Source organism: Centroberyx gerrardi, chromosome 12, assembly GCF_048128805.1.
Source record: "Centroberyx gerrardi isolate f3 chromosome 12, fCenGer3.hap1.cur.20231027, whole genome shotgun sequence".
Lineage (NCBI taxonomy): Eukaryota > Metazoa > Chordata > Actinopteri > Beryciformes > Berycidae > Centroberyx > Centroberyx gerrardi.
Window position 1 is genome coordinate 7293939 of NC_136008.1, and position 13112 is coordinate 7307050.

Here is a 13112-nt window from a genome sequence, read left to right on the forward strand (position 1 = left end):
ACCTCGTTTACTGTCAGTTATGGATTGGCATGCCTGCACTACAAACACATATCACTCCGAGATTTCAGACACTTGTCTTTTACCTGGCAGTGGACGAGGGTTCTGGCCCACCTGCCGAACTCCCATTTCCTGCTTCATCGTCTTTGTCTTATTTGTTTTGTTGTCTCATCATAATTGTCATAATTGTGTGAAAAGGTTTCTCCCCTATCTTTTCACCTGACCCTATTTTCCCAAAATTACTACATTCTAGCAAGTTATGTAAACTTACCTATGCAGTGTCTTACCTGTGTGGCTGCATCCCTTGCTTACTTGTAGGGCCTATCTCTTCACCAGCATGGATTTGGGATAAGACTGCACCCAGACCATCAAGAGAAGCACTGGTGGAAAGGATGAAAGGCCTGTCAAAGTCTGGGTGGCCCAGCAGTACACTGTTGAGGAGAGCGCTCTTCAGATCCTCAAATTGTTAATTACAGGCAGGATTCCAGTCCAGTGGTGTCAGCTCATGGAATGTTCCAGCCCTCTTACAGCCACCAGCACCCTTAACGGTCTATTTCTGGCCCGCTGTCACAGAAAGGAGAGACTTCAGGAATAATAATATAATAATAATAATAATAATAATATAGAACCATTTCAAGGGAGGCTCTGACTTTCCGCTGAGATGGAGTGCCAATGTCGATGTTCATAAGAGTGTTCTTCTTGAAGCTTGAGATGACTCCCACCTTCTCCTGGTCGACTGAGACACTACCACTGTCCACTACATGGCCCAGGAACTTCACAGACTTGCGGAAAAACGATCAGGCCATCCAGGCAACAAAGGAGGCTGGAAAAGTTCAGGTCACTGAAAATGCTGAACATCATACGCATGAAGGATGCTGGACTGTTGCACAGGCCCTGGGGGAGCGTGTTGTACTCATACAGGCCTAAGGGTGTTGTCAAGGCTGTGTACCGCCTGTCAGACTCATGGAGGGGGATGTTGTAAAACCCTGATGTTAGATCCATGGTACTAAAGAGGGCATTCCCAAAGCGGCAAGACAGTCGGCTTGATGGGGCAGCGGGTGAGCATCCTTGACGGTCTTGGCATTGAGCTAGCAAAAGTCGGTGTAGATCCTCAGATCACCCATTTTCTTTCAGAGGATCATTGGCAATTGACATATTCACTGATGGACTTTAATGGACGTTAATGATGCCCGTCATGAAGAGAAGGCACGATGAATCTGAATCCATAGACAAAAATATCCAAGTCATAAACACGCTTAGGCTACATAACAAGGCCACCACAGCCAACAAGCACCACATATTCTGTGCCTGGAAGATCTTTGGAGCTGACATCTGTTTATTTTCTGTTCTAACAGTTAACAGTTCATCCAAGTGCATATTTGTCACTCTGTCTCCTCTCCCATAGGGGAACACAAGAAAAGGGGGTAAAGCTAAGATCACAACGGGCTTGTGGCCTAAACAATGGTATGGCGCCACTCGTACATGCAGCGGTACTTCAAGACTTAAAAAGAATATGACATAAAACACAGTAAACATACCAGACATGAAATGTAAAAAACAGTTCCTCTAAGTGAATATTTGTCACTCCAGTTCCTACAAAATTAAATTAATTAAGGAAAAAAGGGGAATATTAGCTTAACACAGCTTTTAGGTAGCAACTTTAGTTCATTAAATCTAACTTTACCACAGGGCCAATACAAGAAAATCTAACAGGTGCATCCAGACTTTATCACACTAGGGATAACAAAAATATAAAATTATCAGAAACTATAAGATGGGTTATGATTTTATGAAAAATGACACCCACCTTTCCCATAGGGGAACACAGCAAAAGGGAAGAGGAACAGGAAGTTTATGGGGGCTAGGAGGAGGAGGGGTGCAGGAGGTGGGGCTCTTATACACAGCAGCATTGTCAATGGAGGTAGAAGAAAACAGTCAGGTATCTAAACTAAGATGACAGATTTAGTGTAATTATACAAGTAATCACAACTCTGTTGCATGAGCCCTTTGGAGGTCGGTAGGTGAGGATTTGTAGGCAGATCAGCGTTTGCACTTCTAAGTAAATTAGGCATCCGTGGATGGAGCTTAAAGCAGGCAGTTAAGAATATGTCAGAAGCAGCCATGTGAGCTAGTGAGTGGTTGTGGATGAGGAGGAAGCATGCTATTTGGGGCACAAAGTAACTTAGGTAGATAGCCTAACTGGGTTAGCCTTGTTTTAACAATTGCTTGGTAGCACGCTTTTACATTAGCGTAGTAAGACTTAGAGCCCGTATAAACAGGCCCATGTGTTTAGAAGGAACACTGAGGTAGCCTTGTGTTAGAATTAGCCTTGTAGCATTCTTGTACATTAGTGTATTTGTCAGAATTTGTTTGCACATATTAGTTTGGTAGTAGCCTAATACTTAGGGCCTCTGTGTAATTGTGTGACTTGGTTAGATACAGTGATGGTGGCTGGACAGCTGAGCGGGTCCTGACATCCAGATGAAGCTACTAGGTAAGTCAGCAGGGCCAGCCAGATTTAGGTTAGCCTAAGCAGATACAATGTGAATATGCAGACTGAGCTGGCCAGGTATCTGCTCTCTGCTTCGGCCAGTGTAGGGTGCAGATGTAGAGTGTAACTTTGTATATTGTAAACTAGCATTGCTGTGTAGCAAAAGGTGCAAGTGACTGTGGCGCAGTGGGCTGCTGAGACTGGGCAAAGAGAGAGGTGTTTCTGGGACACTGGAATACACTGTTGAGCCTTTTTGAGATGCCCTGAGCTTAATTAAAAAAACAAAAACAAAAAAAAAACAGAGGAAAGGTGCCCAGTTGATAACCCCACTGACTTGCCTACACTGACTCACCCTGAAAGCTAGAGTAGGTGGTGAATGTCGCTGTCTTGTTCCTGTAGATTTATGATGGTATTGCCTGATGCTTGCTATGGTACTCATTTACATGGTAGTATATCATTCTCTTAAACTCTGAATTGAGCCTCTAAATGAATGCTCACCTTGGATTATGGCACAGGGGATAATAACATCATACCCTGCTGGACTACTACTGAGTAGGCTGCTTTCTTTTACCTGTTGTAAGCATGAACTAACTGAAATTCTTGAAACATTAAAGAGTATAATGTTTTCTGATACTTCAACTCTGTCCACCATCTGACTAGGCTAGTTTCTGTCTATGACCAGGTGGGTTAAAGGGGCTGCCCACACAAAGCTGGTGAGCATAAAGCATCAAAGAGATGCTTTTAATCTGACCAGGATTACTCTTCCATGAATATGATTTAGCCACACAGCCCTGCATTGAGCCTGGCCCATCAGGTGACCTCAAGAATGCAGAAAAACATGACATGGAAACAAAAAGATTTGTCAGCCATGCAGGGATACTGTACTGCCACCCGTCATTTCAACATAGCCCTCAATTCTGACTTAATTCACTCTCAATGGAAATACCATTAATTTTGTCCCCCCACAAAATGTCACTTTTATGCTTTTTTGGATAATTTTCTTTATGACTAGTCTAAAATGCCATCATCATAACTTGTTATTCCAAATGAAATTGTATTTTTTCTGTGTTGCATGGAATTTGTCTTGGGTATTTTCAGGGAAATAAATTCAAAAAGTTCACCCAAATTGAACATCTTAAAGTAAAACCTTGTTTCTGTTCTACATGGATCAAATGGTGCAAATAATTTGCTCCATCTTCCTCACTGACTAAATAGAGGGCCATGACTGGAAATGGACTTTGTGAAAAAACCTTCTGAAACGGTAAACTGCTTGACTTAACTTCACTAATCTCTGTCCTCAGATACCATGTGTTCACTCTGCACCTTTGTCCCCCTATTTACCCAGGTTACTGCACCCAACAAGCTTATCTGGCACTGACTATGTGTCATAAATGGTATTGTTTAAGCCAGGTACTGCTATCCTTTATTACTCCTGCGTGTATGCCAATTTCTGTGCAACAACCAACAAGCTTATTTGTCACTGACTATGTGCCAAGGAAATTACCTTCTCTGGAACTTCATAAATGCTATCACAGTCAGGTGTGGTGCTCCTTGAAAAACGTAACTAGTTTTGAGTCATATAGGGCAGTGGTGGCCTAAAGGTTAGAGAAGCGAGCTTGTGACCGGAAGGTCATCGGTTCAATCCCCCGGACCGGCAGGATAAATCTGGGTGGGGAAAGTGAAAAGCAGCGCTTGCCCCTCTCTCATTACCACCACTGAGGTGCCCTTGAGCAAGGCCCTTAACCGCAACCGCTCCAGTGGAGCTGCTCAGTGGCCAGCAGATCAGACTGTGGTTGTACTGGTCAGCTTCCAGGTGTGAATGTAATCAGGGCGTTCCTGAAAAAGAGAGCATTGCTCTCAGTGAAACTCCCCTGAATAAATAAAGGTGAAAACACTGTTCAAACAATTGTGTTAAGGAGGTTTGTGATGTGCAATGAAATTATTCAGTCACAAATATAATGTCACGGTCAAGTTATTGAGCAAGAGCCCAAACAAGTTACAGAGCAAGAGGGGCATGACAACGACCCAAAGGTTAGCAAAATGGACTGAAACATTAAAGAGTATAATGTTTTCTGATACTTCAACTCTGTCCACCATCTGACTAGGCTAGTTTCTGTCTATGACCAGGTGGGTTAAAGAGGCTGCCCACACAAAGCTGGTGAGCACAAAGCATCAAAGAGATGCTTTTAATCTGACCAGGATTACTCTTCCATGAATATGATTTAGCCACGCAGCCCTGCATTGAGCCTGGCCCATCAGGTGACCTCAAGAATGCAGAAAAACATGACATGGAAACAAAAAGATTTGTCAGTCATGCAGGGATACTGTACTGCCACCCGTCATTTCAACATAGCCCTCAATTCTGACTTAATTCACTCTCAATGGAAATACCATTAATTTTGTCCCCCCACAAAATGTCACTTTTATGCTTTTTTGGATAATTTTCTTTATGACTAGTCTAAAATGCCATCATCATAACTTGTTATTCCAAATAAAATTGTATTTTTTCTGTGTTGCATGGAATTTGTCTTGGGTATTTTCAGGGAAATAAATTCAAAAAGTTCACCCAAATTGAACATCTTAAAGTAAAACCTTGTTTCTGTTCTACATGGATCAAATGGTGCAAATAATTTGCTCCATCTTCCTCACTGACTAAATAGAGGGCCATGACTGGAAATGGACTTTGTGAAAAAACCTTCTGAAACGGTAAACTGCTTGACTTAACTTCACTAATCTCTGTCCTCAGATACCATGTGTTCACTCTGCACCTTTGTCCCCCTATTTACCCAGGTTACTGCACCCAACAAGCTTATCTGGCACTGACTATGTGTCATAAATGGTATTGTTTAAGCCAGGTACTGCTATCCTTTATTACTCCTGCGTGTATGCCAATTTCTGTGCAACAACCAACAAGCTTATTTGGCACTGACTATGTGCCAAGGAAATTATCTTCTCTGGAACTTCATAAATGCTATCACAGTCAGGTGTGGTGCTCCCTGAAAAACGTAACTAGTTTTGAGTCATATAGGGCAGTGGTGGCCTAAAGGTTAGAGAAGCGAGCTTGTGACCGGAAGGTCATCGGTTCAATCCCCTGGACCGGCAGGATAAATCTGGGTGGGGAAAGTGAAAAGCAGCGCTTGCCCCTCTCTCATTACCACCACTGAGGTGCCCTTGAGCAAGGCCCTTAACCGCAACCGCTCCAGTGGAGCTGCTCAGTGGCCAGCAGATCAGACTGTGGTTGTACTGGTCAGCTTCCAGGTGTGAATGTAATCAGGGTGTTCCTGAAAAAGAGAGCATTGCTCTCAGTGAAACTCCCCTGAATAAATAAAGGTGAAAACACTGTTCAAACAATTGTGTTAAGGAGGTTTGTGATGTGCAATGAAATTATTCAGTCACAAATATAATGTCACGGTCAAGTTATTGAGCAAGAGCCCAGACAAGTTACAGAGCAAGAGGGGGATGACAACAACCCAAAGGTTAGCAAAATGGACTGAAACATTAAAGAGTATAATGTTGATTGAAAGATCATTTTTAGGTAAGCCAATATTTATATTGATTATTATGATTGATGCTGCTTGTCAATGGAGAGTGAGTGGATTGTTAAGAGAAAAGAAAATTCTTACCCTCTTATACTTTATTGGATAGTTTCTGACTAAAATATCATCTTCATAACCTTTGAAATGTTATTATTTCTTTTTTGCATGAAATTTGTCTTGGATGTCTTCAGGGAAATATGTTCAAAAAGTTGACCCAAAGCAAACAGCTTAAAGTAAAACCCTGTTCTGTTCTACATGGATCACATGGGGCAAAAAATTAGTTCCTTTTCCATACATGTTTGAAAAAGTCTACCACTTAAGAAAACTCTTGACTGGTGTAAACATCAGATAATGAAAATGTTATGATTTAGGCTTCTGCCTCACTGACTAAACAGGGAGCCATCACAGGAAATGGAATTTGTGAAAACACCGTCTGAAATGGTAAAGTCCTTAACCTGCAATCTCTGTCCTCAAATGCTCTGCACCTCTGTGTCCCCTTATTTACCCATGTTACTGATGTCCTCTTGCTCCTGCTTACACGCCAATTTCTGTGCAACATCCAACAAGCTTATCTGGCCCTGACTATGTGCCAAAGTAATTCTCTTCTCTGGAATTTCATCAATGTTATCACATCAGGTCCTTGGAAAACATAACTAGTTTTTTGTCTTTTTGTCTTGCACAACCTCTGCCTTTCAAACACTGCGCAAACATGTGTTCAATGTCTGTTTTCCAACCTAGTTACAAACAAAAATAATAATATTAATGTTTATTTATATATCACTTTTAAAAACGTGCTTTTGAAAGTGCTGTACATGGTATAAAAACAAAAACAGAACAATCAACAAAACTGGTGCACAAGAAATTTTAAGAAGCTAAGTGAAGTATTACACAATTTCACTCAGGAAGACTACTTATCATTCATTCATTCATGCTTTCTCTTTACCCAATCAGAATTAGCCATCACTTCCCTCTCTTTTTCAAAGAGTCAATCGTCTAAGTGAGGGGAGTATACACGTCACTTACTATGCTATTGCCCTTCTCTCAGATCTATGCCGTATGCTGCTGTCATTCCAGTCGCTGTGCTTACCTTCGTCCCTCCTCCACCCCATCACCACCAATGTCCAGGCTCCAGAGGAACTCCCCAGGGGGACATCCTAATTCCTATGTCCACTCCGGATGTACTCCTAACTTCACGAATGGGAGTCCGAGTTCCTCCATGGAGCTTATGCCAAAGTTTCCATCATGTTTCATGTCATGAATAAAGTTTTTCATTTGAGCATTCACCCTAGTCTCTCCTGATTGAAACAAAGTTTGTAAAAATGTTTCCCGTTGTGACTTAAAAGAAGAGAGATTCAGACATTCATATTTCAACTGGAAGACTCTTCCAAAGTTTAGAAGTTTAGAGGCCCTGACTGCAAATGCTTGAACACCTTTTCACTTGAGTCGAGAATGGGGACAGTCAGAAAAGCTTTGTTTGTAAATCTAAGGTTACACTTTTGTTCACAGGAAGAGAGGCTCTGCAACATCAGCCAATGCAGGTTTGTTAAAATGGGGGTTATATGATCTTTCTTTTCAATTGTAGTCAAACACCTGGCTGCTGCGTTCTGAACTAGCTGCAGACAGTAGAGAGTTTTTTGATTGAGACCAGAATACAGAGACTTAGAATAGTCAGTGTGAGATGAAATAAAAGCTTGAATAACTCTCTCTGTGTCAAAAAACCATAGAAAAGACATACTTATGGAGATGTTTATTAATTGATAAAAACAACACTGATCAACCCTTTGTTTTCGCAATTCAACCCAGAATCAAAAATGGCAGCTGATTTGATATTACTTTGATTGCCGAGATTGTCATGGATAAGGGAAAATGCATTTGGTGGGCTAAATATAACAGCCTCTGATTTATCTTAATTTGCTCAAGGTTTCTTCCATTGTTTTGTTTTCCTATTAAGGTTTTTTCTTGGAATTTTTTCCTCATACGTATGAGATTCTAAGGCGGGTAGTACCAGTCCTCTTTAAGAAAAAGAAGGGATTTATACTGCATTACATTTATCTGTGAAGCTCTACTTTCAAAGCATGACTTTGAAGTGGAGAATTTGGTGTCCGTATAAGCTTAAAATACATGCTTAATGTGAAATTATAATGCATTCAACTGCACTGAATACATTTGGATGGCTTCCTGTATCTGTTCCCCATCTCTTTTGTTTCAGTAATCATCTTGATCAGGACCAGCTTCTCTTGCTTTGACAACATAGGACGACGCTCCTGTGTGAGCTTGAAGAGAATAAAGAACAATGTTTTTCTAAAGATTATTTTTTAGGATTTCTGCTTTCTCTGCTTTGCAGTATAGAGAGACAGGAAAGATGGGAGAAGTGCTCACATGTGACAAGGTCCTGGGTCGGATTTGCACCTAGGATGTTGTGTGGGGTGCACTACTGAGCCACCAGGATGCCTTAAGAGAAGAAATGGAACCCAAGATGCTACAGCTTTCCTCCATCCCCTACCAGCAGTATTGCTATAGAACGCTTTCTGTGTTCCGCCGACTTCCCAGTCCTCTCCTACGCACCTGTCTCTCTGTATAGGTGTGCAAAGAACCACAGTTTCCTCAAAAATCATTGGTTTATCATGTTGGCTTATTCCCTGAAACTGGCATAAAACGCTTATCGTGTTAGCTGATTTCACAAAACTACCATAAAATGCTAATCATGTTAGATTAGTCCTTGAAACGGCCATAAAATGCTAAATACTTACTGAGCGGATTTTAAGTCCACCCCCTGCCAAAAGTTCAAAGCTCAGGATAGGAGGCAATATATGTTATTGTCTTCAATTTATCAAGTTCAAGTTCAAGTTCAAGTTTATTTATACAGCGCTTTAAAAAACAAAACAAGTTTGTACCAAAGTGCTTTACAGAGATTGGTTATAAAAAAATTTAAAAAAAGAATAAAAATGCAAGGAATAAAACAAGACAACAATAAAAATACAAGAAGCATAAAAACACATAAGAGCAGAAAAATAAAATAAGTAGACATATACACGGCCTCACACACAGATACGCACACAGCCATGAGTATACATACATCCACAGACACCTGATCAATCAGGACAAAAAGCTAGCGAGTAAAAGTGGGTTTTAAGACGATTCTTAAATGTGCCAACCGAATCAGCAGATCTACTTTTTTTTCGGGAGACTATTCCACAGTTTAGGACCTGCTATAGAAAAGGCCCTGTCGCCAGATTTCTTTAGTCGAGATGGTGGAATGGCTAGCAAACCTTTGTCAGTGGGCCTAAGGGGCCTAACAGTGGTGTGGGGGGTCAGGAGGAGTTCAGAAATGTAGCCAGGGGCGAGACCATGCAGCGCTTTAAAACCAAACAGGAGGATTTTGAATTGAATCCTGAAATGGACAGTGTAGTAAAGCCAGGATTGGTGTGATGTGGTCTCTTTTTCCCACGGCGCAGCCGAGGGCATCACACGGCAACTTCAGGTCATGCATTCAGTCAGTCAGTCAACTGTCAGCCAGTCAGTCAGTCAGGTAACGCTTAGTGAGATGTCGCTTCGTGAGATGGCCTCTAGAGGGTGTCTCTGACTAAGAGATGGGCTCTCGCCTATGGGCGCCACATTCAGCGTCATACACTGATAATGCCATATTGGATCTCACTAGCCCGAGTCTCTTGACAGAGGAAACAAATCTAGGCTATATCCAGGTGGTCACTGGGCCGCAACGCACCGGTACACCGTTCCAGGAGTGAATTTGACGACTACTTTTTCTAGGTCTGAGAAGGACAGAAAAGGCCTGATTTTGGAAATAACCCTAAGTTGGAAGAAGCTAGATTTCACAACTGTGTGCCTTCAAGTATCACCCCTAGGTTTTTGACATGTGGTTTAACATAGTTGGATAACTTATCCAGGCTTTGGGTAATGGTAGTAGTGGAGGCGGGGGGGGGGGGGGGGGGGGGGGGGGGGGGGAGAAAACAATAAAACCTCAGTCTTATTTTCGTTCAGTTGGAGGAAGTTCTGTGCCATCCAGGATTGAACGTCCTCTAGGCACTCAGTGTATGTAGCTCAGCCTGATTATCAGGTTTGAGCGGGAGGTAGAGCTGTGAATCGTCAGCATAACAATGAAAGGATATGCTGTATTTCTAAATAATTTTACCTAGTGGAAGCATGTATAGAGAAAACAAAAGGGGGCTTAAAATTGAACCTTGGGGAACCCCACAAGTACAGGCAGGGGTGGAGAATGAGTTGCCTACAGAGACAGTGAAACTCCTATTAGAAATAAAAGTGGAGCCAATTGAGAGCTGACCCAGAAAGGCCTACCCACTGCCTTAAGCGGTCGATAAGGTTTGTGTGATCAACAGTATTAAAGGCTGCACTGAGATCTAAGAGGATCAGGATAGAGCAATCACCTGCATCAGCTGTAGGGAGGTCATTTGTTACCTTCAACAGGGCTGATTCTGTACTATGTTGTGCACAAAAACCAGATTGAAATTTTTCAAATATGCCAAAAGTTCAAAGCTCAATGATAGGAGCACACTGAGAGTGCCAATTATGAGGCAAGTCACCATATTATACCACGTGTTTCTGTACCGCAACAAAGAGTCAACAAGTGGTGAAATACAATTATCTCACTGACCAAAAATGTTGGAGCTCAGCTGTTATGTTTTTATGATATATTCATAGTGTTAAGCAGTCCTCACCCTCTTTAAGACACATAGACCAAAACCATGCTAGAAAAGCACTCCAGACCACAAGAGAGACAGTGAGGGAAGTCTTCATCTTTTGTGTCTTCCTTATTTTGACCTCACTTCTTATATTCAGTTGGCAGTTGTTATAGGTGCTATACATTATGAATAGTTTCATTTGAACATAGGTTCAGGTTTCAATACAGCTTGCATGGCAGTGTATTCCCATTCAACAGCAGAAAGCGAAAGCACACAAGACAGCACTTCAATCAACATTTGTGGCCATTCCTCTTTCTGCTTTTTTGTGACTTTGCCGCTGAACTGGTACCCATTCCATGAAATTTTACCCACCCACCGGAGGGGCATGACAAGAATTACAGATGGTGTGAAGATAGCAAGAGTGCCCACAAATGCCTATAGCACGTATTCTTGTTAAATATTAAGCTGTGGTGTTGTGCAACAGAAACTGGAATCTTGTGTCTCAAAACACTTGAGTCCACAGTCTTTTTACTTTTATAGAGTATTTATAGGGTGATTGTTTCCTTCATGTTTTAGCCTACAGGAGAAATTCTACATTTAGACCATTCCTCAAGTCCAATGTTGATACTCAACTATCAGGTGACAAGAAGTAGATGCTAAACAAAGTGTCACTTGCCTTTTGGTGCATGTCCACAGACTATGTAACCCTAACCCTGACCTTAGCCTGACCCTAACCCTAACCCTAACCCTGACCCTAATTCTAACATTAATCCCAACCCTAGTCCAGACATTAAATTATCTATAGCCTTGATTTGAAACTTGTAGACTTTCTAGTGACACATTATAGTAACTTAATAGTAAGTTGAGTACATCAACATTGGACTATCCAAATAAAGTGTGACCATACATTTTACATTTTGTTTTGGGCATTTGTTTTTCAAAAGATTTTGATTTTGATTAGCATAACATGACCTGTCTGTATAGGTAGCACCAGCGGGCAAAATGCCCTCAGGGACACAAGGCAGCCTAAGTAAATAAAAACTCGCTTGGGTACTTTATTTTAAGTAGAAAATGAAAGAATGAAGTAGTCAGGGCTTGACCAGGGCTGGCAGTGTGAGAAGGAAGAGAGAGGGAGCCAGGTCGGGGAAGTGGAGCCTGGAGGAGGGAGAGATGGACTGTAGCCTAATTACATCCGTGTTAACAAAGCACGCCACTACCATCTAGTGTTTCGATGGTCTACGTGCACAATCACTGACGCAGAACCATGCGCTCGCACCGCCGTAGGCACCTACACCGTTGCTAAGGCGGCAGAAGTAAATAATTTTCCCTTTTGGCTTCGTCGAGGTGATGGCAGGGCTGCGTCTTCCTCTCGTGAAGCGGGCGCTGGCCGTGGTGCTGAATGTTTTGTAGGCCTGCACACACTGTTTCCAACAGTATATTTCTATTAATGCTGTAAGGTAGAAGAAGAGACTGTGTCGGTCCCGAGCTAGACGGTGCTATAGGGCTGGTTGTATGACAGTGAAAAGAAATAGGTTTTGGGTTTGGATTTGAAGGTTTCCATAGCTTCCGCAATTGCAAGTTGAAGAAGTTGGTTCCAAAGATGCGGAGCTATAGGAAAACTCTGCTGCCCGCCGATGTTTTCTTTCTTCTAGGGATACTAAGGTAAGCAGCGTCCTACGATCGGATCTGTAAAATACCGAAGTCAAGACACTTCAACCAGTGTATGATGCTATTTAGTTTTTTTTTCCTTTTGGTAATTTCATTATATGTCTTCTTGCATTTTGAGGTGCAAATGCTGAACATATTTGGACTGGGCTCAGATTTGAGCAAACGAAATATAATTCACTCCCATCCTAAAGAAAGTTCAAGAGACTTTAATCAGTGAAGAATGAAATCCATCAAGTATTGTTGCTGAACTTAGCTGTGTTTGATGGCTGGACAGCTCTTATCATGTAGGCTACTGTAACTGCTGCAAAAGAAGAAACGTAGGCTATATGTAAAAAAAAAAAAAAAAAATGTAATATTATTATTAAATTTAATATTATTAGCCTATAATTTAATTTTAAAAAAAGATTAAGAAAGAGTGGTGCAATACTGTCATCCGCCCTTTTTACTAATGTTAACTCTATGTTTCAACTGTTTGTGTATTTTAAAAACAATATAGCCATTTTACATGTTTGGTCACAAAGTCCAACAATAATTATTGTAGGCTCCTACTAAAGAGGACAAATCCGACAAAATAGTGGGCGTGTTCAGAGTAGGCATTACTTGGAAAGGGAAATACTTAGCCTAAATATATCACATATTTGCAAAACTTCTAAGCACAGGTGTAGGTGTACCATACTCATTTCACGACTTTTTAAGAGATCATGTTGCAGGTGGTTGGTCTGAGCTGGGCTTCCTCATCAGCGGGGACAGGATGCAGCTCTG

The 13112-nt window shown here is 41.6% G+C and overlaps 1 protein-coding gene across 1 annotated transcript in view; it reads left to right on the forward strand.

The window, feature by feature from the left end:
- The window catches only part of rpz4 (rapunzel 4), a 41035-nt gene extending 29850 nt beyond the window's left edge, over window positions 1-11185 (forward strand). The window contains exon 3 of the transcript XR_013506926.1: window positions 11148-11185. The gene's annotated coding sequence lies outside the window, so the exon portion shown is untranslated. The remainder of the gene's footprint in view (window positions 1-11147) is intronic.
- Window positions 11186-13112: the final 1927 nt, after the last annotated feature.